Genomic DNA, 18,390 nt, shown 5'->3' with positions numbered 1-18,390 from the left:
TATTTGTTCCTTATGCTTGCCCCTAGTACTACTACTACTACTACTACTACTACTACTACTACTACTACTACTACTACTACTACTACTAGTCGTTGGGTGTCAAGCGCGGTGGGAAAAGTCACACAGTAATCGTCAAAAATAAGAAAATGAGGTCATACTGGGTTGGGTCAACCTATGGTGTACCGGTTGTTATGCCAATAGGTCCCGCGTCATCCTTGTCACGTGGCGCAAAAATATATTTAAAAAGGGGAATGCAACACGAGGACTTCCCAGGAGGTCACCCATCCTAGTACTACTCTCGCCCAAGCACGCTTAACTTCGGAGTTCTGATGGGATCCGGTGCTCTAGTGCTGGTATGATCGCATCCGACATGCCACTATCTATTTGTTCCTTATGCTTGCCCCTACTACTACTACTACTACTACTACTACTACTAGTCGTTGGGTGTCAAGTGCGGTGGGAAAAGTCACACACTAATCGTCAAAAATAAGAAAATGAGGTCATATAGATCACGCTCCCGCGTCATCCTTGTCACGTGGCGCAAAAATATATTTAAAAAGGGGAATGCAACACGAGGACATCACAGGCGGTCACCCATCCTAGTACTACTCTCGCCCAAGCACGCTTAACTTCGGAGTTCTGATGGGATCCGGTGCTTTAGTGTTGGTATGATCGCATCCGACATGCAACTATCTATTTGTTCCTTATGCTTGCCCCTACTACTACTACTACTACTACTACTACTACTACTACTACTACTACTACTAGTCGTTGGGTGTGAAGCGCGGTGGGAAAAGTCACACAGTAATCGTCAAAAATAAGAAAATGTGGTCATATAGATCACGCTCCCGCGTCATCCTTGTCATGTGGCGCAAAAATATATTTAAAAAGGGAATGCAACACGAGGACTTCCCAGGAGGTCACCCATCCTAGTACTACTCTCGCCCAAGCACGCTTAACTTCGGAGTTCTGATGGGATCCGATGCTCTAGTGCTGGTATGATCGCATCCGACATGCAACTATCTATTTGTTCCTTATGCTTGCCCCTACTACTACTACTACTAGTCGTTGGGTGTCAAGCGCGGTGGGAAAAGTCACACACTAATCGTCAAAAATAAGAAAATGAGGTCATATAGATCACGCTCCCGCGTCATCCTTGTCACGTGGCGCAAAAATATATTTAAAAAGGGGAATGCAACACGAGGACATCACAGGAGGTCACCCATCCTAGTACTACTCTCGCCCAAGCACGCTTAACTTCGGAGTTCTGATGGGATCCGGTGCTTTAGTGTTGGTATGATCGCATCCGACATGCAACTATCTATTTGTTCCTTATGCTTGCCCCTACTACTACTACTACTACTACTACTACTACTACTACTACTACTAGTCGTTCGGTGTCAAGCGCGGTGGGAAAAGTCACACAGTAATCGTCAAAAAGAAGAAAATGAGGTCATATAGATCACGCTCCCGCGTCATCCTTGTCACGTGGCGCAAAAATATATTTAAAAAGGGGAATGCAACACGAGGACTTCCCAGAAGGTCACCCATCCTAGTACTACTCTCGCCCAAGCACGCTTAACTTCGAAGTTCTGATGGGATCCGGTGCTTTAGTGCTGGTATGATCGCATCCGACATGCAACTATCTATTTGTTCCTTATGCTTGCCCCTACTAGTACTACTAGTACTACTACTACTACTACTACTACTACTACTACTACTACTACTACTACTACTACTACTACTACTACTACTACTACTACTACTACTAGTCGTTGGGTGTCAAGCGCGGTTGGAAAAGTCACGCAGTAATCGTCAAAAATAAGAAAATGAGGTCATATAGATCACGGTCCCGCGTCATCCTTGTCACGTGGCGCAAAAATATATTTAAAAAGGGGAATGCAACACGAGGACTTCATAGGAGGTCACCCATCCTAGTACTACTCTCGCCCAAGCACGCTTAACTTCGGAGTTCTGATGGGATCCGGTGCTTTAGTGCTGGTATGATCGCATCCGACATGCAACTATCTATTTGTTCCTTATGCTTGCCCCTACTAGTACTACTACTACTACTACTACTACTACTAGTACTACTACTACTATTACTACTACTACTACTACTACTACTACTACTACTAGTCGTTGGGTGTCAAGCGTGGTGGGAAAAGTCACACAGTAATCGTCAAAAATAAGAAAATGAGGTCATATAGATCACGGTCCCGCGTCATCCTTGTCACGTGGCGCAAAAATATATTTAGAAAGGGGAATGCAACACGAGGACTTCCCAGGAGGTCACCCATCCTAGTACTACTCTCGCCCAAGCACGCTTAACTTCGAAGTTCTGATGGGATCCGGTGCTTTAGTGCTGGTATGATCGCATCCGACATGCAACTATCTATTTGTTCCTTATGCTTGCCCCTACTACTACTACTACTACTACTACTACTACTAGTCGTTGGGTGTCAAGCGCGGTGGGAAAAGTCACACAGTAATCGTCAAAAATAAGAAAATGAGGTCATATAGATCACGCTCCCACGTCATCCTTGTCACGTGGCGCAAAAATATATTTAAAAAGGGGAATGCAACACGAGGACTTCCCAAAAGGTCACCCATCCTAGTACTACTCTAGCCCAAGCACGCTTAACTTCGGAGTTCTAATGGGATCCGGTGCTATAGTGTTGGTATGATCGCATCCGACATGCAACTATCTATTTGTTCCTTATGCTTGCCCCTACTACTACTACTACTACTACTACTACTACTACTAGTCGTTGGGTGTCAAGCGCGGTGGGAAAAGTCACACAGTAATCGTCAAAAGTAAGAAAATGAGGTCATATAGATCACGCTCCTGCGTCATCCTTGTCACGTGGCGCAAAAATATATTTAAAAAGGGGAATGCAACACGAGGACTTCCCAGGAGGTCACCCATCCTAGTACTACTCTCGCCCAAGCAAGCTTAACTTCGAAGTTCTGATGGGATCCGGTGCTTTAGTGCTGGTATGATCGCATCCGACATGCAACTATCTATTTGTTCCTTATGCTTGCCCCTACTAGTACTACTACTACTAGTACTACTACTACTACTACTACTACTACTACTACTACTACTACTACTACTACTACTAGTCGTTGGGTGTCAAGCGCGGTGGGAAAAGTCACACAGTAATCGTCAAAAGTAAGAAAATGAGGTCATATAGATCACGCTCCCGCGTCATCCTTGTCACGTGGCGCAAAAATATATTTAAAAAGGGGAATGCAACACGAGGACTTCCCAGGAGGTCACCCATCCTAGTACTACTCTCGCCCAAGCAAGCTTAACTTCGAAGTTCTGATGGGATCCGGTGCTTTAGTGCTGGTATGATTGCATCCGACATGCAACTATCTATTTGTTCCTTATGCTTGCCCCTACTAGTACTACTACTACTAGTACTACTACTACTACTACTACTACTACTACTACTACTACTACTAGTCGTTGGGTGTCAAGCGCGGTGGGAAAAGTCACACAGTAATCGTCAAAAATAAGAAAATGAGGTCATATAGATCACGGTCCCGCGTCATCCTTGTCACGTGGCGCAAAAATATATTTAAAAAGGGGAATGCAACACGAGGACTTCCCAGGAGGTCACCCATCCTAGTACTACTCTCGCCCAAGCACGCTTAACTTCGGAGTTCTGATGGGATCCGGTGCTCTTGTGCTGGTATGATCGCATCCAACATGCAACTATCTATTTGTTCCTTATGCTTGCCCCTACTACTACTACTACTACTAGTAGTAGTCGTTGGGTGTCAAGCGCGGTGGGAAAAGTCACACACTAATCGTCAAAAATAAGAAAATGAGGTCATATAGATCACGCTCCCGCGTCATCCTTGTCACGTGGCGCAAAAATATATTTAAAAAGGGGAATGCAACACGAGGACTTCCCAGGAGGTCACCCATCCTAGTACTACTCTCGCCCAAGCACGCTTAACTTCGGAGTTCTGATGGGATCCGGTGCTTTAGTGCTGGTATGATCGCATCCGACATGCAACTATCTATTTGTTCCTTATGCTTGCCCCTACTACTAGTCGTTGGGTGTCAAGCGCGGTGGGAAAAGTCACACAGTAATCGTCAAAAATAAGAAAATGAGGTCATATAGATCACGGTCCCGCGTTATCCTTGTCACGTGGCGCAAAAATATATTTAAAAAGGGGAATGCAACACGAGGACTTCCTAGGAGGTCACCCATCCTAGTACTACTCTCGCCCAAGCACGCTTAACTTCGGAGTTCTGATGGGATCCGGTGCTTTAGTGCTGGTATGATCGCATCCGACATGCAACTATCTATTTGTTCCTTATGCTTGCCCCTACTAGTACTACTAGTACTACTACTACTACTACTAGTACTACTACTACTACTATTACTACTACTACTACTACTACTACTACTAGTCGTTGGGTGTCAAGCGTGGTGGGAAAAGTCACACAGTAATCGTCAAAAATAAGAAAATGAGGTCATATAGATCACGGTCCCGCGTCATCCTTGTCACGTGGCGCAAAAATATATTTAGAAAGGGGAATGCAACACGAGGACTTCCCAGGAGGTCACCCATCCTAGTACTACTCTCGCCCAAGCACGCTTAACTTCGGAGTTCTGATTGGATCCGGTGCTTTAGTGCTGGTATGATCGCATCCGACATGCAACTATCTATTTGTTCCTTATGCTTGCCCCTACTACTACTACTACTACTACTACTACTACGGGTGTCAAGCGCGGTGGGAAAAGTCACACAGTAATCGTCAAAAATAAGAAAATGAGGTCATATAGATCACGGTCCCGCGTCATCCTTGTCACGTGGCGCAAAAATATATTTAAAAAGGGGAATGCAACACGAGGACTTCCCAGGAGGTCACCCATCCTAGTACTACTCTCGCCCAAGCACGCTTAACTTCGGAGTTCTGATGGGATCCGGTGCTTTAGTGCTGGTATGATCGCATCCGACATGCAGCTATCTATTTGTTCCTTATGCTTGCCCTACTACTACTACTACTACTACTACTACTACTACTACTAGTCGTTGGGTGTCAAGCGCGGTAGGAAAAGTCACACAGTAATCGTCAAAAATAAGAAAATGAGGTCATATAGATCACGGTCCCGCGTCATCCTTGTCACGTGGCGCAAAAATATATTTAAAAAGGGGAATGCAACACGAGGACTTCCCAGGAGGTCACCCATCCTAGTACTACTCTCGCCCAAGCACGCTTAACTTCGGAGTTCTCATGGGATCCGGTGCTTTAGTGCTGGTATGATCGCATCCGACATGCAACTATCTATTTGTTCCTTATGCTTGCCCCTACTACTACTACTACTACTACTACTACTGCTACTACTACTAGTCGTTGGGTGTCAAGCGCGGTGGGAAAAGTCACACAGTAATCGTCAAAAATAAGAAAATGAGGTCATATAGATCACGCTCCCGCGTCATCCTTGTCACGTGGCGCAAAAATATATTTAAAAAGGGGAATGCAACACGAGGACTTCCCAGGAGGTCACCCATCCTAGTACTACTCTCGCCCAAGCACGCTTAACTTCGAAGTTCTGATGGGATCCGATGCTTTAGTGCTGGTATGATCGCATCCGACATGCAACTATCTATTTGTTCCTTATGCTTGCCCCTACTACTACTACTACTACTGCTGCTACTACTACTAGTCGTTGGGTGTCAAGCGCGGTGGGAAAAGTCACACAGTAATCGTCAAAAATAAGAAAATGAGGTCATATAGATCACGCTCCCGCGTCATCCTTGTCACGTGGCGCAAAAATATATTTAAAAAGGGGAATGCAACACGAGGACTTCCCAGGAGGTCACCTATCCTAGTACTACTCTCGCCCAAGCACGCTTAACTTCGGAGTTCTGATGGGATCCGGTGCTTTAGTGCTGGTATGATCGCATCCGACATGCAACTATCTATTTGTTCCTTATGCTTGCCCCTACTACTACTACTACTACTACTACTACTACTACTACTAGTCGTTGGGTGTCAAGCGCGGTGGGAAAAGTCACACAGTAATCGTCAAAAATAAGAAAATGAGGTCATATAGATCACGGTCCCGCGTCATCCTTGTCACGTGGCGCAAAAATATAATTAAAAAGGGGAATGCAACACGAGGACTTCCCAGGAGGTCACCCATCCTAGTACTACTCTCGCCCAAGCACGCTTAACTTCGGAGTTCTGATGGGATCCGGTGCTTTAGTGCTGGTATGATCGCATCCGACATGCAACTATCTATTTGTTCCTTATGCTTGCCCCTACTACTACTACTACTACTACTACTACGGGTGTCAAGCGCGGTGGGAAAAGTCACACAGTAATCGTCAAAAATAAGAAAATGAGGTCATATAGATCACGCTCCCGCGTCATCCTTGTCACGTGGCGCAAAAATATATTTAAAAAGGGGAATGCAACACGAGGACTTCCCAGGAGGTCACCCATCCTAGTACTACTCTCGCCCAAGCACGCTTAACTTCGGAGTTCTGATGGGATCCGGTGCTTTAGTGCTGGTATGATCGCATCCGACATGCAACTATCTATTTGTTCCTTATGCTTGCCCTACTACTACTACTACTACTACTACTACTACTAGTCGTTGGGTGTCAAGCGCGGTAGGAAAAGTCACACAGTAATCGTCAAAAATAAGAAAATGAGGTCATATAGATCACGGTCCCGCGTCATCCTTGTCACGTGGCGCAAAAATATATTTAAAAAGGGGAATGCAACACGAGGACTTCCCAGGAGGTCACCCATCCTAGTACTACTCTCGCCCAAGCACGCTTAACTTCGGAGTTCTCATGGGATCCGGTGCTTTAGTGCTGGTATGATCGCATCCGACATGCAACTATCTATTTGTTCCTTATGCTTGCCCCTACTACTACTACTACTACTACTACTACTACTAGTCGTTGGGTGTCAAGCGCGGTGGGAAAAGTCACACAGTAATCGTCAAAAATAAGAAAATGAGGTCATATAGATCACGTTCCCGCATCATCCTTGTCACGTGGCGCAAAAATATATTTAAAAAGGGGAATGCAACACGAGGACTTCCCAGGAGGTCACCCATCCTAGTACTACTCTCGCCCAAGCACGCTTAACTTCGGAGTTCTGATGGGATCCGGTGCTTTAGTGCTGGTATGATCGCATCCGACATGCAACTATCTATTTGTTCCTTATGCTTGCCCCTACTACTACTACTACTACTAGTCGTTGGGTGTCAAGCGCGGTGGGAAAAGTCACACAGTAATCGTCAAAAATAAGAAAATGAGGTCATATAGATCACGGTCCCGCGTCATCCTTGTCACGTGGCGCAAAAATATATTTAAAAAGGGGAATGCAACACGAGGACTTCCCAGGAGGTCACCCATCCTAGTACTACTCTCGCCCAAGCACGCTTAACTTCGGAGTTCTGATGGGATCCGGTGCTTTAGTGCTGGTATGATCGCATCCGACATGCAACTATCTATTTGTTCCTTATGCTTGCCCCTACTACTACTACTACTACTAGTCGTTGGGTGTCAAGCGCGGTGGGAAAAGTCACACAGTAATCGTCAAAAATAAGAAAATGAGGTCATATAGATCACGCTCCCGCGTCATCCTTGTCACGTGGCGCAAAAATATATTTAAAAAGGGGAATGCAACACGAGGACTTCCCACGAGGTCACCCATCCTAGTATTACTCTCGCCCAAGCACGCTTAACTTCGGAGTTCTGATGGGATCCGGTGCTTTAGTGCTGGTATGATCGCATCCGACATGCAACTATCTATTTGTTCCTTATGCTTGCCCCTACTACTACTACTACTACTAGTCGTTGGGTGTCAAGCGCGGTGGGAAAAGTCACACAGTAATCGTCAAAAATAAGAAAATGAGGTCATATAGATCACGGTCCCGCGTCATCCTTGTCACGTGGCGCAAAAATATATTTAAAAAGGGGAATGCAACACGAGGACTTCCCAGGAGGTCACCCATCCTAGTACTACTCTCGCCCAAGCACGCTTAACTTCGGAGTTCTGATGGGATCCGGTGCTTTAGTGCTGGTATGATCGCATCCGACATGCAACTATCTATTTGTTCCGTATGCTTGCCCCTACTACTACTACTACTACTAGTACTAGTCGTTGGGTGTCAAGCGCGGTGGGAAAAGTCACACAGTAATCGTCAAAAATAAGAAAATGATGTCATATAGATCACGTTCCCGCGTCATCCTTGTCACGTGGCGCAAAAATATATTTAAAAAGGGGAATGCAACACGAGGACTTCCCAAGAGGTCACCCATCCTAGTACTACTCTCGCCTAAGCACGCTTAACTTCGGAGTTCTGATGGGATCCGGTGCTTTAGTGCTGGTATGATCGCATCCGACATGCAACTATCTATTTGTTCCTTATGCTTGCCCCTACTACTACTACTAATACTACTACTAGTCGTTGGGTGTCAAGCGCGGTGGGAAAAGTCACACAGTAATCGTCAAAAATAAAAAAATGAGGTCATATAGATCACGCTCCCGCGTCATGCTTGTCACGTGGCGCAAAAATATATTTAAAAAGGGGAATGCAACACGAGGACTTCCCAGGAGGTCACCCATCCTAGTACTACTCTCGCCCAAGCACGCTTAACTTCGGAGTTCTGATGGGATCCGGTGCTTTTGTGCTGGTATGATCGCATCCGACATGCAACTATCTATTTGTTCCTTATGCTTGCCCCTACTACTACTACTAGTACTACTACTAGTCGTTGGGTGTCAAGCGCGGTGGGAAAAGTCACACAGTAATCGTCAAAAATAAGAAAATGAGGTCATATAGATCACGCTCCCGCGTCATCCTTGTCACGTGGCGCAAAAATATATTTAAAAAGGGGAATGCAACACGAGGACTTCCCAGGAGGTCACCCATCCTAGTACTACTCTCGCCCAAGCACGCTTAACTTCGGAGTTCTGATGGGATCCGGTGCTTTTGAGCTGGTATGATCGCATCTGACATGCAACTATCTATTTGTTCCTTATGCTTGCCCCTACTACTACTACTACTACTACTGCTACTACTACTAGTCGTTGGGTGTCAAGCGCGGTTGGAAAAGTCACACAGTAATCGTCAAAAATAAGAAAATGAGGTCATATAGATCACGCTCCCGCGTCATCCTTGTCACGTGGCGCAAAAATATATTTAAAAAGGGGAATGCAACACAAGGACTTCCCAGGAGGTCACCCATCCTAGTACTACTCTCGCCCAAGCACGCTTAACTTCGGAGTTCTGATGGGATCCGGTGCTTTAGTGCTGGTATGATCGCATCCGACATGCAACTATCTATTTGTTCCTTATGCTTGCCCCTACTACTACTACTACTAGTCGTTGGGTGTCAAGCGCGGTGGGAAAAGTCACACAGTAATCGTCAAAAATAAGAAAATGAGGTCATATAGATCACGTTCCCGCGTCATCCTTGTCACGTGGCGCAAAAATATATTTAAAAAGGGGAATGCAACACGAGGACTTCCTAGGAGGTCACCCATCCTAGTACTACTCTCGCCCAAGCACGCTTAACTTCGGAGTTCTGATGGGATCCGGTGCTTTAGTGCTGGTATGATCGCATCCGACATGCAACTATCTATTTGTTCCTTATGCTTGCCCCTACTACTACTACTACTACTACTACTACTACTACTAGTCGTTGGGTGTCAAGCGCGGTGGGAAAAGTCACACAGTAATCGTCAAAAATAAGAAAATGAGGTCATATAGATCACGCTCCCGCGTCATCCTTGTCACGTGGCGCAAAAATATATTTAAAAAGGGGAATGCAACACGAGGACATCACAGGAGGTCACCCATCCTAGTACTACTCTCGCCCAAGCACGCTTAACTTTGGAGTTCTGATGGGATCCGGTGCTTTAGTGCTGGTATGATCGCATCCGACATGCAACTATCTATTTGTTCCTTATGCTTGCCCCTACTACTACTATTACTACTACTACTACTACTACTAGTCGTTGGGTGTCAAGCGCGGTGGGAAAAGTCACACAGTAATCGTCAAAAATAAGAAAATGAGGTCATATAGATCACGGTCCCGCGTCATCCTTGTCACGTGGCGCAAAAATATATTTAAAAAGGGGAATGCAACACGAGGACTTCCCAGGAGGTCACCCGTCCTAGTACTACTCTCGCCCAAGCACGCTTAACTTCGGAGTTCTGATGGGATCCGGTGATTTAGTGCTGGTATGATCGCATCCGACATGCAACTATCTATTTGTTCCTTATGCTTGCCCCTACTACTACTACTACTACTACTACTACTACTACTACTAGTCGTTGGGTGTCAAGCGCGGTGGGAAAAGTCACACAGTAATCGTCAAAAATAAGAAAATGAGGTCATATAGATCACGTTCCCGCGTCAACCTTGTCACGTGGCGCAAAAATATATTTAAAAAGGGGAATGCAACACGAGGACTTCCCAGGATAAACCCATCCTAGTACTACTCTCGCCCAAGCACGCTTAACTTCGGAGTTCTGATGGGATCCAGTGCTTTAGTGCTGGTATGATCGCATCCGACATGCAACTATCTATTTGTTCCTTATGCTTGCCCTACTACTACTACTACTACTACTAGTCGTTGGGTGTCAAGCGCGGTGGGAAAAGTCACACAGTAATCGTACTACTCTCGCCCAAGCACGCTTAACTTCGGAGTTCTGATGGGATCCGGTGCTTTAGTGCTGGTATGATCGCATCCGACATGCAACTATCTATTTGTTCCTTATGCTTGCCCTACTACTACTACTACTACTACTACTAGTCGTTGGGTGTCAAGCGCGGTGGGAAAAGTCACACAGTAATCGTCAAAAATAAGAAAATGAGGTCATATAGATCACGGTCCCGCGTCATCCTTGTCACGTGGCGCAAAAATATATTTAAAAAGGGGAATGCAACACGAGGACTTCCCAGGAGGTCACCCGTCCTAGTACTACTCTCGCCCAAGCACGCTTAACTTCGGAGTTCTGATGGGATCCGGTGCTTTAGTGCTGGTATGATCGCATCCGACATGCAACTATCTATTTGTTCCTTATGCTTGCCCCTACTACTACTACTACTACTACTACTACTAGTAGTAGTAGTCCTTGGGTGTCAAGCGCGGTGGGAAAAGTCACACAGTAATCGTCAAAAATAAGAAAATGAGGTCATATAGATCACGTTCCCGCGTCAACCTTGTCACGTGGCGCAAAAATATATTTAAAAAGGGGAATGCAACACGAGGACTTCCCAGGAGGTCACCCATCCTAGTACTACTCTCGCCCAAGCACGCTTAACTTCGGAGTTCTGATGGGATCCGGTGCTTTAGTGCTGGTATGATCGCATCCGACATGCAACTATCTATTTGTTCCTTATGCTTGCCCCTACTACTACTACTACTAGTCGTTGGGTGTCAAGCGCGGTGGGAAAAGTCACACAGTAATCGTCAAAAATAAGAAAATGAGGTCATATAGATCACTGTCCCGCGTCATCCTTGTCACGTGGCGCAAAAATATATTTAAAAAGGGGAATGCAACACGAGGACTTCCCAGGAGGTCACCCATCCTAGTACTACTCTCGCCCAAGCACGCTTAACTTCGGAGTTGTGATGGGATCCGGTGCTTTAGTGCTGGTATGATCGCATACGACATGCAACTATCTATTTGTTCCTTATGCTTGCCCCTACTACTACTACTACTACTACTACTACTACTAGTCGTTGGGTGTCAAGCGCGGTGGGAAAAGTCACACAGTAATCGTCAAAAATAAGAAAATGAGGTCATATAGATCACGGTCCCGCGTCATCCTTGTCACGTGGCGCAAAAATATATTTAAAAAGGGGAATGCAACACGAGGACTTCCCAGGAGGTCACCCATCCTAGTACTACTCTCGCCCAAGCACGCTTAACTTCGGAGTTCTGATGGGATCCGGTGCTTTAGTGCTGGTATGATCGCATCCGACATGCAACTATCTATTTGTTCCTTATGCTTGCCCCTACTACTACTATTACTACTACTACTACTACTACTAGTCGTTGGGTGTCAAGCGCGGTGGGAAAAGTCACACAATAATCGTCAAAAATAAGAAAATGAGGTCATATAGATCACGGTCCCGCGTCATCCTTGTCAGGTGGCGCAAAAATATATTTAAAAAGGGGAATGCAACACGAGGACTTCCCAGGAGGTCACCCGTCCTAGTACTACTCTCGCCCAAGCACGCTTAACTTCGGAGTTCTGATGGGATCCGGTGCTTTAGTGCTGGTATGATCGCATCCGACATGCAACTATCTATTTGTTCCTTATGCTTGCCCCTACTACTACTACTACTACTACTACTACTACTACTAGTAGTAGTAGTAGTCGTTGGGTGTCAAGCGCGGTGGGAAAAGTCACACAGTAATCGTCAAAAATAAGAAAATGAGGTCATATAGATCACGTTCCCGCGTCAACCTTGTCACGTGGCGCAAAAATATATTTAAAAAGGGGAATGCAACACGAGGACTTCCCAGGAGGTCACCCATCCTAGTACTACTCTCGCCCAAGCACGCTTAACTTCGGAGTTCTGATGGGATCCGGTGCTTTAGTGCTGGTATGATCGCATCCGACATGCAACTATCTATTTGTTCCTTATGCTTGCCCCTACTACTACTACTACTAGTCGTTGGGTGTCAAGCGCGGTGGGAAAAGTCACACAGTAATCGTCAAAAATAAGAAAATGAGGTCATATAGATCACTGTCCCGCGTCATCCTTGTCACGTGGCGCAAAAATATATTTAAAAAGGGGAATGCAACACGAGGACTTCCGAGGAGGTCACCCATCCTAGTACTACTCTCGCCCAAGCACGCTTAACTTCGGAGTTGTGATGGGATCCGGTGCTTTAGTGCTGGTATGATCGCATACGACATGCAACTATCTATTTGTTCCTTATGCTTGCCCCTACTACTACTACTACTACTACTACTACTAGTCGTTGGGTGTCAAGCGCGGTGGGAAAAGTCACACAGTAATCGTCAAAAATAAGAAAATGAGGTCATATAGATCACGGTCCCGCGTCATCCTTGTCACGTGGCGCAAAAATATATTTAAAAAGGGGAATGCAACACGAGAACTTCCCAGGAGGTCACCCATCCTAGTACTACTCTCGCCCAAGCACGCTTAACTTCGGAGTTCTGATGGGATCCGGTGCTTTAGTGCTGGTATGATCGCATCCGACATGCAACTATCTATTTGTTCCTTATGCTTGCCCCTACTACTACTATTACTACTACTACTACTACTACTAGTCGTTGGGTGTCAAGCGCGGTGGGAAAAGTCACACAGTAATCGTCAAAAATAAGAAAATGAGGTCATATAGATCACGGTCCCGCGTCATCCTTGTCACGTGGCGCAAAAATATATTTAAAAAGGGGAATGCAACACGAGGACTTCCCAGGAGGTCACCCGTCCTAGTACTACTCTCGCCCAAGCACGCTTAACTTCGGAGTTCTGATGGGATCCGGTGCTTTAGTGCTGGTATGATCGCATCCGACATGCAACTATCTATTTGTTCCTTATGCTTGCCCCTACTACTAGTACTACTACTACTACTACTACTACTACTACTACTACTACTACTACTACTACTAGTAGTAGTAGTCGTTGGGTGTCAAGCGCGGTGGGAAAAGTCACACAGTAATCGTCAAAAATAAGAAAATGAGGTCATATAGATCACGTTCCCGCGTCAACCTTGTCACGTGGCGCAAAAATATATTTAAAAAGGGGAATGCAACACGAGGACTTCCCAGGAGGTCACCCATCCTAGTACTACTCTCGCCCAAGCACGCTTAACTTCGGAGTTCTGATGGGATCCGGTGCTTTAGTGCTGGTATGATCGCATCCAACATGCAACTATCTATTTGTTCCTTATGCTTGCCCCTACTACTACTACTACTAGTCGTTGGGTGTCAAGCGCGGTGGGAAAAGTCACACAGTAATCGTCAAAAATAAGAAAATGAGGTCATATAGATCACTGTCCCGCGTCATCCTTGTCACGTGGCGCAAAAATATATTTAAAAAGGGGAATGCAACACGAGGACTTCCCAGGAGGTCACCCATCCTAGTACTACTCTCGCCCAAGCACGCTTAACTTCGGAGTTGTGATGGGATCCGGTGCTTTAGTGCTGGTATGATCGCATACGACATGCAACTATCTATTTGTTCCTTATGCTTGCCCCTACTACTACTACTACTACTAGTCGTTGGGTGTCAAGCGCGGTGGGAAAAGTCACACAGTAATCGTCAAAAATAAGAAAATGAGGTCATATAGATCACGGTCCCGCGTCATCCTTGTCACGTGGCGCAAAAATATATTTAAAAAGGGAAATGCAACACGAGGACTTCCCAGGAGGTCACCCATCCTAGTACTACTCTCACCCAAGCACGCTTAACTTCGGAGTTCTGATGGGATCCGGTGCTTTAGTGCTGGTATGATCGCATCCGACATGCAACTATCTATTTGTTCCTTATGCTTGCCCCTACTACTACTATTACTACTACTACTACTACTAGTCGTTGGGTGTCAAGCGCGGTGGGAAAAGTCACACAGTAATCGTCAAAAATAAGAAAATGAGGTCATATAGATCACGCTCCCGCGTCATCCTTGTCACGTGGCGCAAAAATATATTTAAAAAGGGGAATGCAACACGAGGACTTCCCAGGAGGTCACCCATCCTAGTACTACTCTCGCCCAAGCACGCTTAACTTCGGAGTTGTGATGGGATCCGGTGCTTTAGTGCTGGTATGATCGCATACGACATGCAACTATCTATTTGTTCCTTATGCTTGCCCCTACTACTACTACTACTACTACTACTACTACTAGTCGTTGGGTGTCAAGCGCGGTGGGAAAAGTCACACAGTAATCGTCAAAAATAAGAAAATGAGGTCATATAGATCACGGTCCCGCGTCATCCTTGTCACGTGGCGCAAAAATATATTTAAAAAGGGGAATGCAACACGAGGACTTCCCAGGAGGTCACCCATCCTAGTACTACTCTCGCCCAAGCACGCTTAACTTCGGAGTTCTGATGGGATCCGGTGCTTTAGTGCTGGTATGATCGCATCCGACATGCAACTATCTATTTGTTCCTTATGCTTGCCCCTACTACTACTATTACTACTACTACTACTACTAGTCGTTGGGTGTCAAGCGCGGTGGGAAAAGTCACACAGTAATCGTCAAAAATAAGAAAATGAGGTCATATAGATCACGCTCCCGCGTCATCCTTGTCACGTGGCGCAAAAATATATTTAAAAAGGGGAATGCAACACGAGGACTTCCCAGGAGGTCACCCATCCTAGTACTACTCTCGCCCAAGCACGCTTAACTTCTGAGTTCTGATGGGATCCGGTGCTTTAGTGCTGGTATGATCGCATCCAACATGCAACTATCTATTTGTTCCTTATGCTTGCCCCTACTACTACTACTACTACTCCTACTACTACTACTACTAGTCGTTGGGTGTCAAGCGCGGTGGGAAAAGTCACACAGTAATCGTCAAAAATAAGAAGATGAGGTCATATAGATCAGGACTTCCCAGGAGGTCACCCATCCTAGTACTACTCTCGCCCAAGCACGCTTAACTTCGGAGTTCTGATGGGATCCGGTGCTTTTGTGCTGGTATGATCGCATCCGACATGCAACTATCTATTTGTTCCTTATGCTTGCCCCTACTACTACTACTACTACTGCTACTACTACTAGTCGTTGGGTGTCAAGCGCGGTGGGAAAAGTCACACAGTAATCGTCAAAAATAAGAAAATGAGGTCATATAGATCACGCTCCCGCGTCATCCTTGTCACGTGGCGCAAAAATATATTTAAAAAGGGGAATGCAACACGAGGACTTCCCAGGAGGTCACCCATCCTAGTACTACTCTCGCCCAAGCACGCTTAACTTCGGAGTTCTGATGGGATCCGGTGCTTTAGTGCTGGTATGATCGCATCCGACATGCAACTATCTATTTGTTCCTTATGCTTGCCCCTACTACTACTACTAATACTACTACTACTACTACTACTACTACTACTAGTAGTTGGGTGTCAAGCGCGGTGGGAAAAGTCACACAGTAATCATCAAAAATAAGAAAATGAGGTCATATAGATCACGCTCCCGCGTCATCCTTGTCACGTGGCGCAAAAATATATTTAAAAAGGGGAATGCAACACGAGGACTTCCTAGGAGTTCACCCATCCTAGTACTACTCTCGCCCAAGCACGCTTAACTTCGAAGTTCTGATGGGATCCGGTGCTTTAGTGCTGGTATGATCGCATCCGACATGCAACTATCTATTTGTTCCTTATGCTTGCCCCTACTACTACTACTACTACTACTGCTACTACTACTAGTCGTTGGGTGTCAAGCGCGGTGGGAAAAGTAACACAGTAATCGTCAAAAATAAGAAAATGAGGTCATATAGATCACGCTCCCGCGTCATCCTTGTCACGTGGCGCAAAAATATATTTAAAAAGGGGAATGCAACACGAGGACTTCCCAGGAGGTCACCTATCCTAGTACTACTCTCGCCCAAGCACGCTTAACTTCGGAGTTCTGATGGGATCCGGTGCTTTAGTGCTGGTATGATCGCATCCGACATGCAACTATCTATTTGTTCCTTATGCTTGCCCCTACTACTACTACTACTACTACTACTACTACTACTACTACTACTACTACTACTACTACTACTACTACTACCACCACTACTACTACTAGTCGTTGGGTGTCAAGCGCGGTGGGAAAAGTCACACAGTAATCGTCAAAAATAAGAAAATGAGGTCATATAGATCACGGTCCCGCGTCATCCTTGTCACGTGGCGCAAAAATATATTTAAAAAGGGGAATGCAACACGAGGACTTCCCAGGAGGTCACCCATCCTAGTACTACTCTCGCCCAAGCACGCTTAACTTCGGAGTTCTGATGGGATCCGGTGCTTTAGTGCTGGTATGATCGCATCCGACATGCAACTATCTATTTGTTCCTTATGCTTGCCCCTACTACTACTACTACTAGTCGTTGGGTGTCAAGCGCGGTGGGAAAAGTCACACAGTAATCGTCAAAAATAAGAAAATGAGGTCATATAGATCACTGTCCCGCGTCATCCTTGTCACGTGGCGCAAAAATATATTTAAAAAGGGGAATGCAACACGAGGACTTCCCAGGAGGTCACCCATCCTAGTACTACTCTCGCCCAAGCACGCTTAACTTCGGAGTTGTGATGGGATCCGGTGCTTTAGTGCTGGTATGATCGCATACGACATGCAACTATCTATTTGTTCCTTATGCTTGCCCCTACTACTACTACTACTACTACTACTACTACTACTACTAGTCGTTGGGTGTCAAGCGCGGTGGGAAAAGTCACACAGTAATCGTCAAAAATAAGAAAATGAGGTCATATAGATCACGGTCCCGCGTCATCCTTGTCACGTGGCGCAAAAATATATTTAAAAAGGGGAATGCAACACGAGGACTTCCCAGGAGGTCACCCATCCTAGTACTACTCTCGCCCAAGCACGCTTAACTTCGGAGTTCTGATGGGATCCGGTGCTTTAGTGCTGGTATGATCGCATCCGACATGCAACTATCTATTTGTTCCTTATGCTTGCCCCTACTACTACTATTACTACTACTACTACTACTACTACTACTAGTCGTTGGGTGTCAAGCGCGGTGGGAAAAGTCACACAGTAATCGTCAAAAATAAGAAAATGAGGTCATATAGATCACGCTCCCGCGTCATCCTTGTCACGTGGCGCAAAAATATATTTAAAAAGGGGAATGCAACACGAGGACTTCCCAGGAGGTCACCCGTCCTAGTACTACTCTCGCCCAAGCACGCTTAACTTCGGAGTTCTGATGGGATCCGGTGCTTTAGTGCTGGTATGATCGCATCCGACATGCAACTATCTATTTGTTCCTTATGCTTGCCCCTACTACTACTACTACTACTACTACTACTACTACTACTAGTAGTAGTAGTAGTAGTCGTTGGGTGTCAAGCGCGGTGGGAAAAGTCACACAGTAATCGTCAAAAATAAGAAAATGAGGTCATATAGATCACGTTCCCGCGTCAACCTTGTCACGTGGCGCAAAAAAATATTTAAAAAGGGGAATGCAACACGAGGACTTCCCAGGAGGTCACCCGTCCTAGTACTACTCTCGCCCAAGCACGCTTAACTTCGGAGTTCTGATGGGATCCGGTGCTTTAGTGCTGGTATGATCGCATCCGACATGCAACTATCTATTTGTTCCTTATGCTTGCCCCTACTACTACTACTACTACTACTACTACTACTACTACTACTACCACTACCACTACTA

At 45.7% G+C, this 18,390-nt stretch overlaps 57 non-coding genes across 57 annotated transcripts; all 57 read right to left on the bottom strand.

Annotated features, from left to right (window-relative positions):
• Positions 1–248: 248 nt before the first annotated feature.
• LOC123435473 lies at positions 249–367 on the bottom strand. Its single transcript, XR_006626722.1, has one exon. It is a non-coding gene; the product is annotated as a 5S ribosomal RNA (ribosomal RNA).
• Positions 368–561: 194 nt separating this feature from the next.
• On the bottom strand, positions 562–680 carry LOC123432866. Its single transcript, XR_006624435.1, has one exon. It is a non-coding gene; the product is annotated as a 5S ribosomal RNA (ribosomal RNA).
• Positions 681–891: 211 nt separating this feature from the next.
• On the bottom strand, positions 892–1,010 carry LOC123437920. Its single transcript, XR_006629082.1, has one exon. It is a non-coding gene; the product is annotated as a 5S ribosomal RNA (ribosomal RNA).
• Positions 1,011–1,189: 179 nt separating this feature from the next.
• Positions 1,190–1,308, bottom strand: LOC123432741. Its single transcript, XR_006624310.1, has one exon. It is a non-coding gene; the product is annotated as a 5S ribosomal RNA (ribosomal RNA).
• Positions 1,309–1,514: 206 nt separating this feature from the next.
• Positions 1,515–1,633, bottom strand: LOC123437312. The gene has a single exon (XR_006628499.1). It is a non-coding gene; the product is annotated as a 5S ribosomal RNA (ribosomal RNA).
• A 263-nt stretch (positions 1,634–1,896) lies between these two features.
• On the bottom strand, positions 1,897–2,015 carry LOC123437394. Its single transcript, XR_006628577.1, has one exon. It is a non-coding gene; the product is annotated as a 5S ribosomal RNA (ribosomal RNA).
• Positions 2,016–2,263: 248 nt separating this feature from the next.
• LOC123436516 lies at positions 2,264–2,382 on the bottom strand. Its single transcript, XR_006627737.1, has one exon. It is a non-coding gene; the product is annotated as a 5S ribosomal RNA (ribosomal RNA).
• Positions 2,383–2,576: 194 nt separating this feature from the next.
• Positions 2,577–2,695, bottom strand: LOC123432914. Its single transcript, XR_006624480.1, has one exon. It is a non-coding gene; the product is annotated as a 5S ribosomal RNA (ribosomal RNA).
• Positions 2,696–2,892: 197 nt separating this feature from the next.
• Positions 2,893–3,011, bottom strand: LOC123431613. Its single transcript, XR_006623203.1, has one exon. It is a non-coding gene; the product is annotated as a 5S ribosomal RNA (ribosomal RNA).
• A 239-nt stretch (positions 3,012–3,250) lies between these two features.
• On the bottom strand, positions 3,251–3,369 carry LOC123431742. The gene has a single exon (XR_006623330.1). It is a non-coding gene; the product is annotated as a 5S ribosomal RNA (ribosomal RNA).
• A 227-nt stretch (positions 3,370–3,596) lies between these two features.
• LOC123436874 lies at positions 3,597–3,715 on the bottom strand. Its single transcript, XR_006628081.1, has one exon. It is a non-coding gene; the product is annotated as a 5S ribosomal RNA (ribosomal RNA).
• A 188-nt stretch (positions 3,716–3,903) lies between these two features.
• LOC123432359 lies at positions 3,904–4,022 on the bottom strand. The gene has a single exon (XR_006623945.1). It is a non-coding gene; the product is annotated as a 5S ribosomal RNA (ribosomal RNA).
• A 170-nt stretch (positions 4,023–4,192) lies between these two features.
• On the bottom strand, positions 4,193–4,311 carry LOC123435553. Its single transcript, XR_006626798.1, has one exon. It is a non-coding gene; the product is annotated as a 5S ribosomal RNA (ribosomal RNA).
• A 245-nt stretch (positions 4,312–4,556) lies between these two features.
• LOC123437441 lies at positions 4,557–4,675 on the bottom strand. Its single transcript, XR_006628621.1, has one exon. It is a non-coding gene; the product is annotated as a 5S ribosomal RNA (ribosomal RNA).
• A 186-nt stretch (positions 4,676–4,861) lies between these two features.
• On the bottom strand, positions 4,862–4,980 carry LOC123432347. Its single transcript, XR_006623934.1, has one exon. It is a non-coding gene; the product is annotated as a 5S ribosomal RNA (ribosomal RNA).
• A 199-nt stretch (positions 4,981–5,179) lies between these two features.
• LOC123435701 lies at positions 5,180–5,298 on the bottom strand. The gene has a single exon (XR_006626952.1). It is a non-coding gene; the product is annotated as a 5S ribosomal RNA (ribosomal RNA).
• Positions 5,299–5,501: 203 nt separating this feature from the next.
• On the bottom strand, positions 5,502–5,620 carry LOC123438528. Its single transcript, XR_006629664.1, has one exon. It is a non-coding gene; the product is annotated as a 5S ribosomal RNA (ribosomal RNA).
• Positions 5,621–5,817: 197 nt separating this feature from the next.
• LOC123437062 lies at positions 5,818–5,936 on the bottom strand. The gene has a single exon (XR_006628264.1). It is a non-coding gene; the product is annotated as a 5S ribosomal RNA (ribosomal RNA).
• A 200-nt stretch (positions 5,937–6,136) lies between these two features.
• LOC123432335 lies at positions 6,137–6,255 on the bottom strand. Its single transcript, XR_006623923.1, has one exon. It is a non-coding gene; the product is annotated as a 5S ribosomal RNA (ribosomal RNA).
• A 183-nt stretch (positions 6,256–6,438) lies between these two features.
• LOC123432323 lies at positions 6,439–6,557 on the bottom strand. Its single transcript, XR_006623912.1, has one exon. It is a non-coding gene; the product is annotated as a 5S ribosomal RNA (ribosomal RNA).
• Positions 6,558–6,750: 193 nt separating this feature from the next.
• Positions 6,751–6,869, bottom strand: LOC123435700. Its single transcript, XR_006626951.1, has one exon. It is a non-coding gene; the product is annotated as a 5S ribosomal RNA (ribosomal RNA).
• Positions 6,870–7,063: 194 nt separating this feature from the next.
• On the bottom strand, positions 7,064–7,182 carry LOC123432311. Its single transcript, XR_006623901.1, has one exon. It is a non-coding gene; the product is annotated as a 5S ribosomal RNA (ribosomal RNA).
• Positions 7,183–7,364: 182 nt separating this feature from the next.
• On the bottom strand, positions 7,365–7,483 carry LOC123432300. Its single transcript, XR_006623890.1, has one exon. It is a non-coding gene; the product is annotated as a 5S ribosomal RNA (ribosomal RNA).
• A 182-nt stretch (positions 7,484–7,665) lies between these two features.
• On the bottom strand, positions 7,666–7,784 carry LOC123437378. Its single transcript, XR_006628562.1, has one exon. It is a non-coding gene; the product is annotated as a 5S ribosomal RNA (ribosomal RNA).
• A 182-nt stretch (positions 7,785–7,966) lies between these two features.
• Positions 7,967–8,085, bottom strand: LOC123432288. Its single transcript, XR_006623879.1, has one exon. It is a non-coding gene; the product is annotated as a 5S ribosomal RNA (ribosomal RNA).
• Positions 8,086–8,273: 188 nt separating this feature from the next.
• LOC123437690 lies at positions 8,274–8,392 on the bottom strand. Its single transcript, XR_006628866.1, has one exon. It is a non-coding gene; the product is annotated as a 5S ribosomal RNA (ribosomal RNA).
• A 188-nt stretch (positions 8,393–8,580) lies between these two features.
• On the bottom strand, positions 8,581–8,699 carry LOC123435177. The gene has a single exon (XR_006626438.1). It is a non-coding gene; the product is annotated as a 5S ribosomal RNA (ribosomal RNA).
• A 188-nt stretch (positions 8,700–8,887) lies between these two features.
• On the bottom strand, positions 8,888–9,006 carry LOC123438856. The gene has a single exon (XR_006629973.1). It is a non-coding gene; the product is annotated as a 5S ribosomal RNA (ribosomal RNA).
• Positions 9,007–9,203: 197 nt separating this feature from the next.
• Positions 9,204–9,322, bottom strand: LOC123435236. Its single transcript, XR_006626493.1, has one exon. It is a non-coding gene; the product is annotated as a 5S ribosomal RNA (ribosomal RNA).
• A 179-nt stretch (positions 9,323–9,501) lies between these two features.
• LOC123435552 lies at positions 9,502–9,620 on the bottom strand. The gene has a single exon (XR_006626797.1). It is a non-coding gene; the product is annotated as a 5S ribosomal RNA (ribosomal RNA).
• Positions 9,621–9,817: 197 nt separating this feature from the next.
• LOC123432448 lies at positions 9,818–9,936 on the bottom strand. The gene has a single exon (XR_006624029.1). It is a non-coding gene; the product is annotated as a 5S ribosomal RNA (ribosomal RNA).
• A 197-nt stretch (positions 9,937–10,133) lies between these two features.
• Positions 10,134–10,252, bottom strand: LOC123437926. Its single transcript, XR_006629088.1, has one exon. It is a non-coding gene; the product is annotated as a 5S ribosomal RNA (ribosomal RNA).
• A 200-nt stretch (positions 10,253–10,452) lies between these two features.
• Positions 10,453–10,570, bottom strand: LOC123433218. Its single transcript, XR_006624757.1, has one exon. It is a non-coding gene; the product is annotated as a 5S ribosomal RNA (ribosomal RNA).
• Positions 10,571–10,937: 367 nt separating this feature from the next.
• LOC123436165 lies at positions 10,938–11,056 on the bottom strand. The gene has a single exon (XR_006627399.1). It is a non-coding gene; the product is annotated as a 5S ribosomal RNA (ribosomal RNA).
• Positions 11,057–11,256: 200 nt separating this feature from the next.
• Positions 11,257–11,375, bottom strand: LOC123432275. The gene has a single exon (XR_006623866.1). It is a non-coding gene; the product is annotated as a 5S ribosomal RNA (ribosomal RNA).
• Positions 11,376–11,554: 179 nt separating this feature from the next.
• On the bottom strand, positions 11,555–11,673 carry LOC123432077. The gene has a single exon (XR_006623677.1). It is a non-coding gene; the product is annotated as a 5S ribosomal RNA (ribosomal RNA).
• A 194-nt stretch (positions 11,674–11,867) lies between these two features.
• LOC123432263 lies at positions 11,868–11,986 on the bottom strand. The gene has a single exon (XR_006623855.1). It is a non-coding gene; the product is annotated as a 5S ribosomal RNA (ribosomal RNA).
• Positions 11,987–12,183: 197 nt separating this feature from the next.
• Positions 12,184–12,302, bottom strand: LOC123436164. The gene has a single exon (XR_006627398.1). It is a non-coding gene; the product is annotated as a 5S ribosomal RNA (ribosomal RNA).
• A 209-nt stretch (positions 12,303–12,511) lies between these two features.
• On the bottom strand, positions 12,512–12,630 carry LOC123432252. The gene has a single exon (XR_006623844.1). It is a non-coding gene; the product is annotated as a 5S ribosomal RNA (ribosomal RNA).
• A 179-nt stretch (positions 12,631–12,809) lies between these two features.
• LOC123432722 lies at positions 12,810–12,928 on the bottom strand. Its single transcript, XR_006624291.1, has one exon. It is a non-coding gene; the product is annotated as a 5S ribosomal RNA (ribosomal RNA).
• A 191-nt stretch (positions 12,929–13,119) lies between these two features.
• On the bottom strand, positions 13,120–13,238 carry LOC123436851. Its single transcript, XR_006628060.1, has one exon. It is a non-coding gene; the product is annotated as a 5S ribosomal RNA (ribosomal RNA).
• Positions 13,239–13,435: 197 nt separating this feature from the next.
• Positions 13,436–13,554, bottom strand: LOC123436163. The gene has a single exon (XR_006627397.1). It is a non-coding gene; the product is annotated as a 5S ribosomal RNA (ribosomal RNA).
• A 233-nt stretch (positions 13,555–13,787) lies between these two features.
• On the bottom strand, positions 13,788–13,906 carry LOC123432240. The gene has a single exon (XR_006623833.1). It is a non-coding gene; the product is annotated as a 5S ribosomal RNA (ribosomal RNA).
• Positions 13,907–14,085: 179 nt separating this feature from the next.
• LOC123432076 lies at positions 14,086–14,204 on the bottom strand. The gene has a single exon (XR_006623676.1). It is a non-coding gene; the product is annotated as a 5S ribosomal RNA (ribosomal RNA).
• Positions 14,205–14,386: 182 nt separating this feature from the next.
• LOC123437751 lies at positions 14,387–14,505 on the bottom strand. The gene has a single exon (XR_006628922.1). It is a non-coding gene; the product is annotated as a 5S ribosomal RNA (ribosomal RNA).
• Positions 14,506–14,699: 194 nt separating this feature from the next.
• Positions 14,700–14,818, bottom strand: LOC123432073. Its single transcript, XR_006623674.1, has one exon. It is a non-coding gene; the product is annotated as a 5S ribosomal RNA (ribosomal RNA).
• A 194-nt stretch (positions 14,819–15,012) lies between these two features.
• LOC123432229 lies at positions 15,013–15,131 on the bottom strand. The gene has a single exon (XR_006623822.1). It is a non-coding gene; the product is annotated as a 5S ribosomal RNA (ribosomal RNA).
• A 194-nt stretch (positions 15,132–15,325) lies between these two features.
• Positions 15,326–15,444, bottom strand: LOC123437460. Its single transcript, XR_006628638.1, has one exon. It is a non-coding gene; the product is annotated as a 5S ribosomal RNA (ribosomal RNA).
• Positions 15,445–15,582: 138 nt separating this feature from the next.
• LOC123433406 lies at positions 15,583–15,700 on the bottom strand. The gene has a single exon (XR_006624907.1). It is a non-coding gene; the product is annotated as a 5S ribosomal RNA (ribosomal RNA).
• A 194-nt stretch (positions 15,701–15,894) lies between these two features.
• Positions 15,895–16,013, bottom strand: LOC123432217. The gene has a single exon (XR_006623811.1). It is a non-coding gene; the product is annotated as a 5S ribosomal RNA (ribosomal RNA).
• A 209-nt stretch (positions 16,014–16,222) lies between these two features.
• LOC123432607 lies at positions 16,223–16,341 on the bottom strand. The gene has a single exon (XR_006624182.1). It is a non-coding gene; the product is annotated as a 5S ribosomal RNA (ribosomal RNA).
• Positions 16,342–16,538: 197 nt separating this feature from the next.
• On the bottom strand, positions 16,539–16,657 carry LOC123437061. Its single transcript, XR_006628263.1, has one exon. It is a non-coding gene; the product is annotated as a 5S ribosomal RNA (ribosomal RNA).
• Positions 16,658–16,905: 248 nt separating this feature from the next.
• LOC123432205 lies at positions 16,906–17,024 on the bottom strand. The gene has a single exon (XR_006623800.1). It is a non-coding gene; the product is annotated as a 5S ribosomal RNA (ribosomal RNA).
• A 179-nt stretch (positions 17,025–17,203) lies between these two features.
• On the bottom strand, positions 17,204–17,322 carry LOC123432072. The gene has a single exon (XR_006623673.1). It is a non-coding gene; the product is annotated as a 5S ribosomal RNA (ribosomal RNA).
• A 200-nt stretch (positions 17,323–17,522) lies between these two features.
• On the bottom strand, positions 17,523–17,641 carry LOC123432193. Its single transcript, XR_006623789.1, has one exon. It is a non-coding gene; the product is annotated as a 5S ribosomal RNA (ribosomal RNA).
• A 203-nt stretch (positions 17,642–17,844) lies between these two features.
• Positions 17,845–17,963, bottom strand: LOC123436161. Its single transcript, XR_006627396.1, has one exon. It is a non-coding gene; the product is annotated as a 5S ribosomal RNA (ribosomal RNA).
• A 215-nt stretch (positions 17,964–18,178) lies between these two features.
• Positions 18,179–18,297, bottom strand: LOC123436160. The gene has a single exon (XR_006627395.1). It is a non-coding gene; the product is annotated as a 5S ribosomal RNA (ribosomal RNA).
• Positions 18,298–18,390: the final 93 nt, after the last annotated feature.

The sequence above is a fragment of the Hordeum vulgare genome, chromosome 2H (assembly GCF_904849725.1).
Source record: "Hordeum vulgare subsp. vulgare chromosome 2H, MorexV3_pseudomolecules_assembly, whole genome shotgun sequence".
NCBI classification, from domain to species: Eukaryota; Viridiplantae; Streptophyta; class Magnoliopsida; order Poales; family Poaceae; genus Hordeum; species Hordeum vulgare.
Note: the sequence above shows the minus strand (reverse complement) of the source record. Positions and strands in the feature narration are given on the sequence as shown.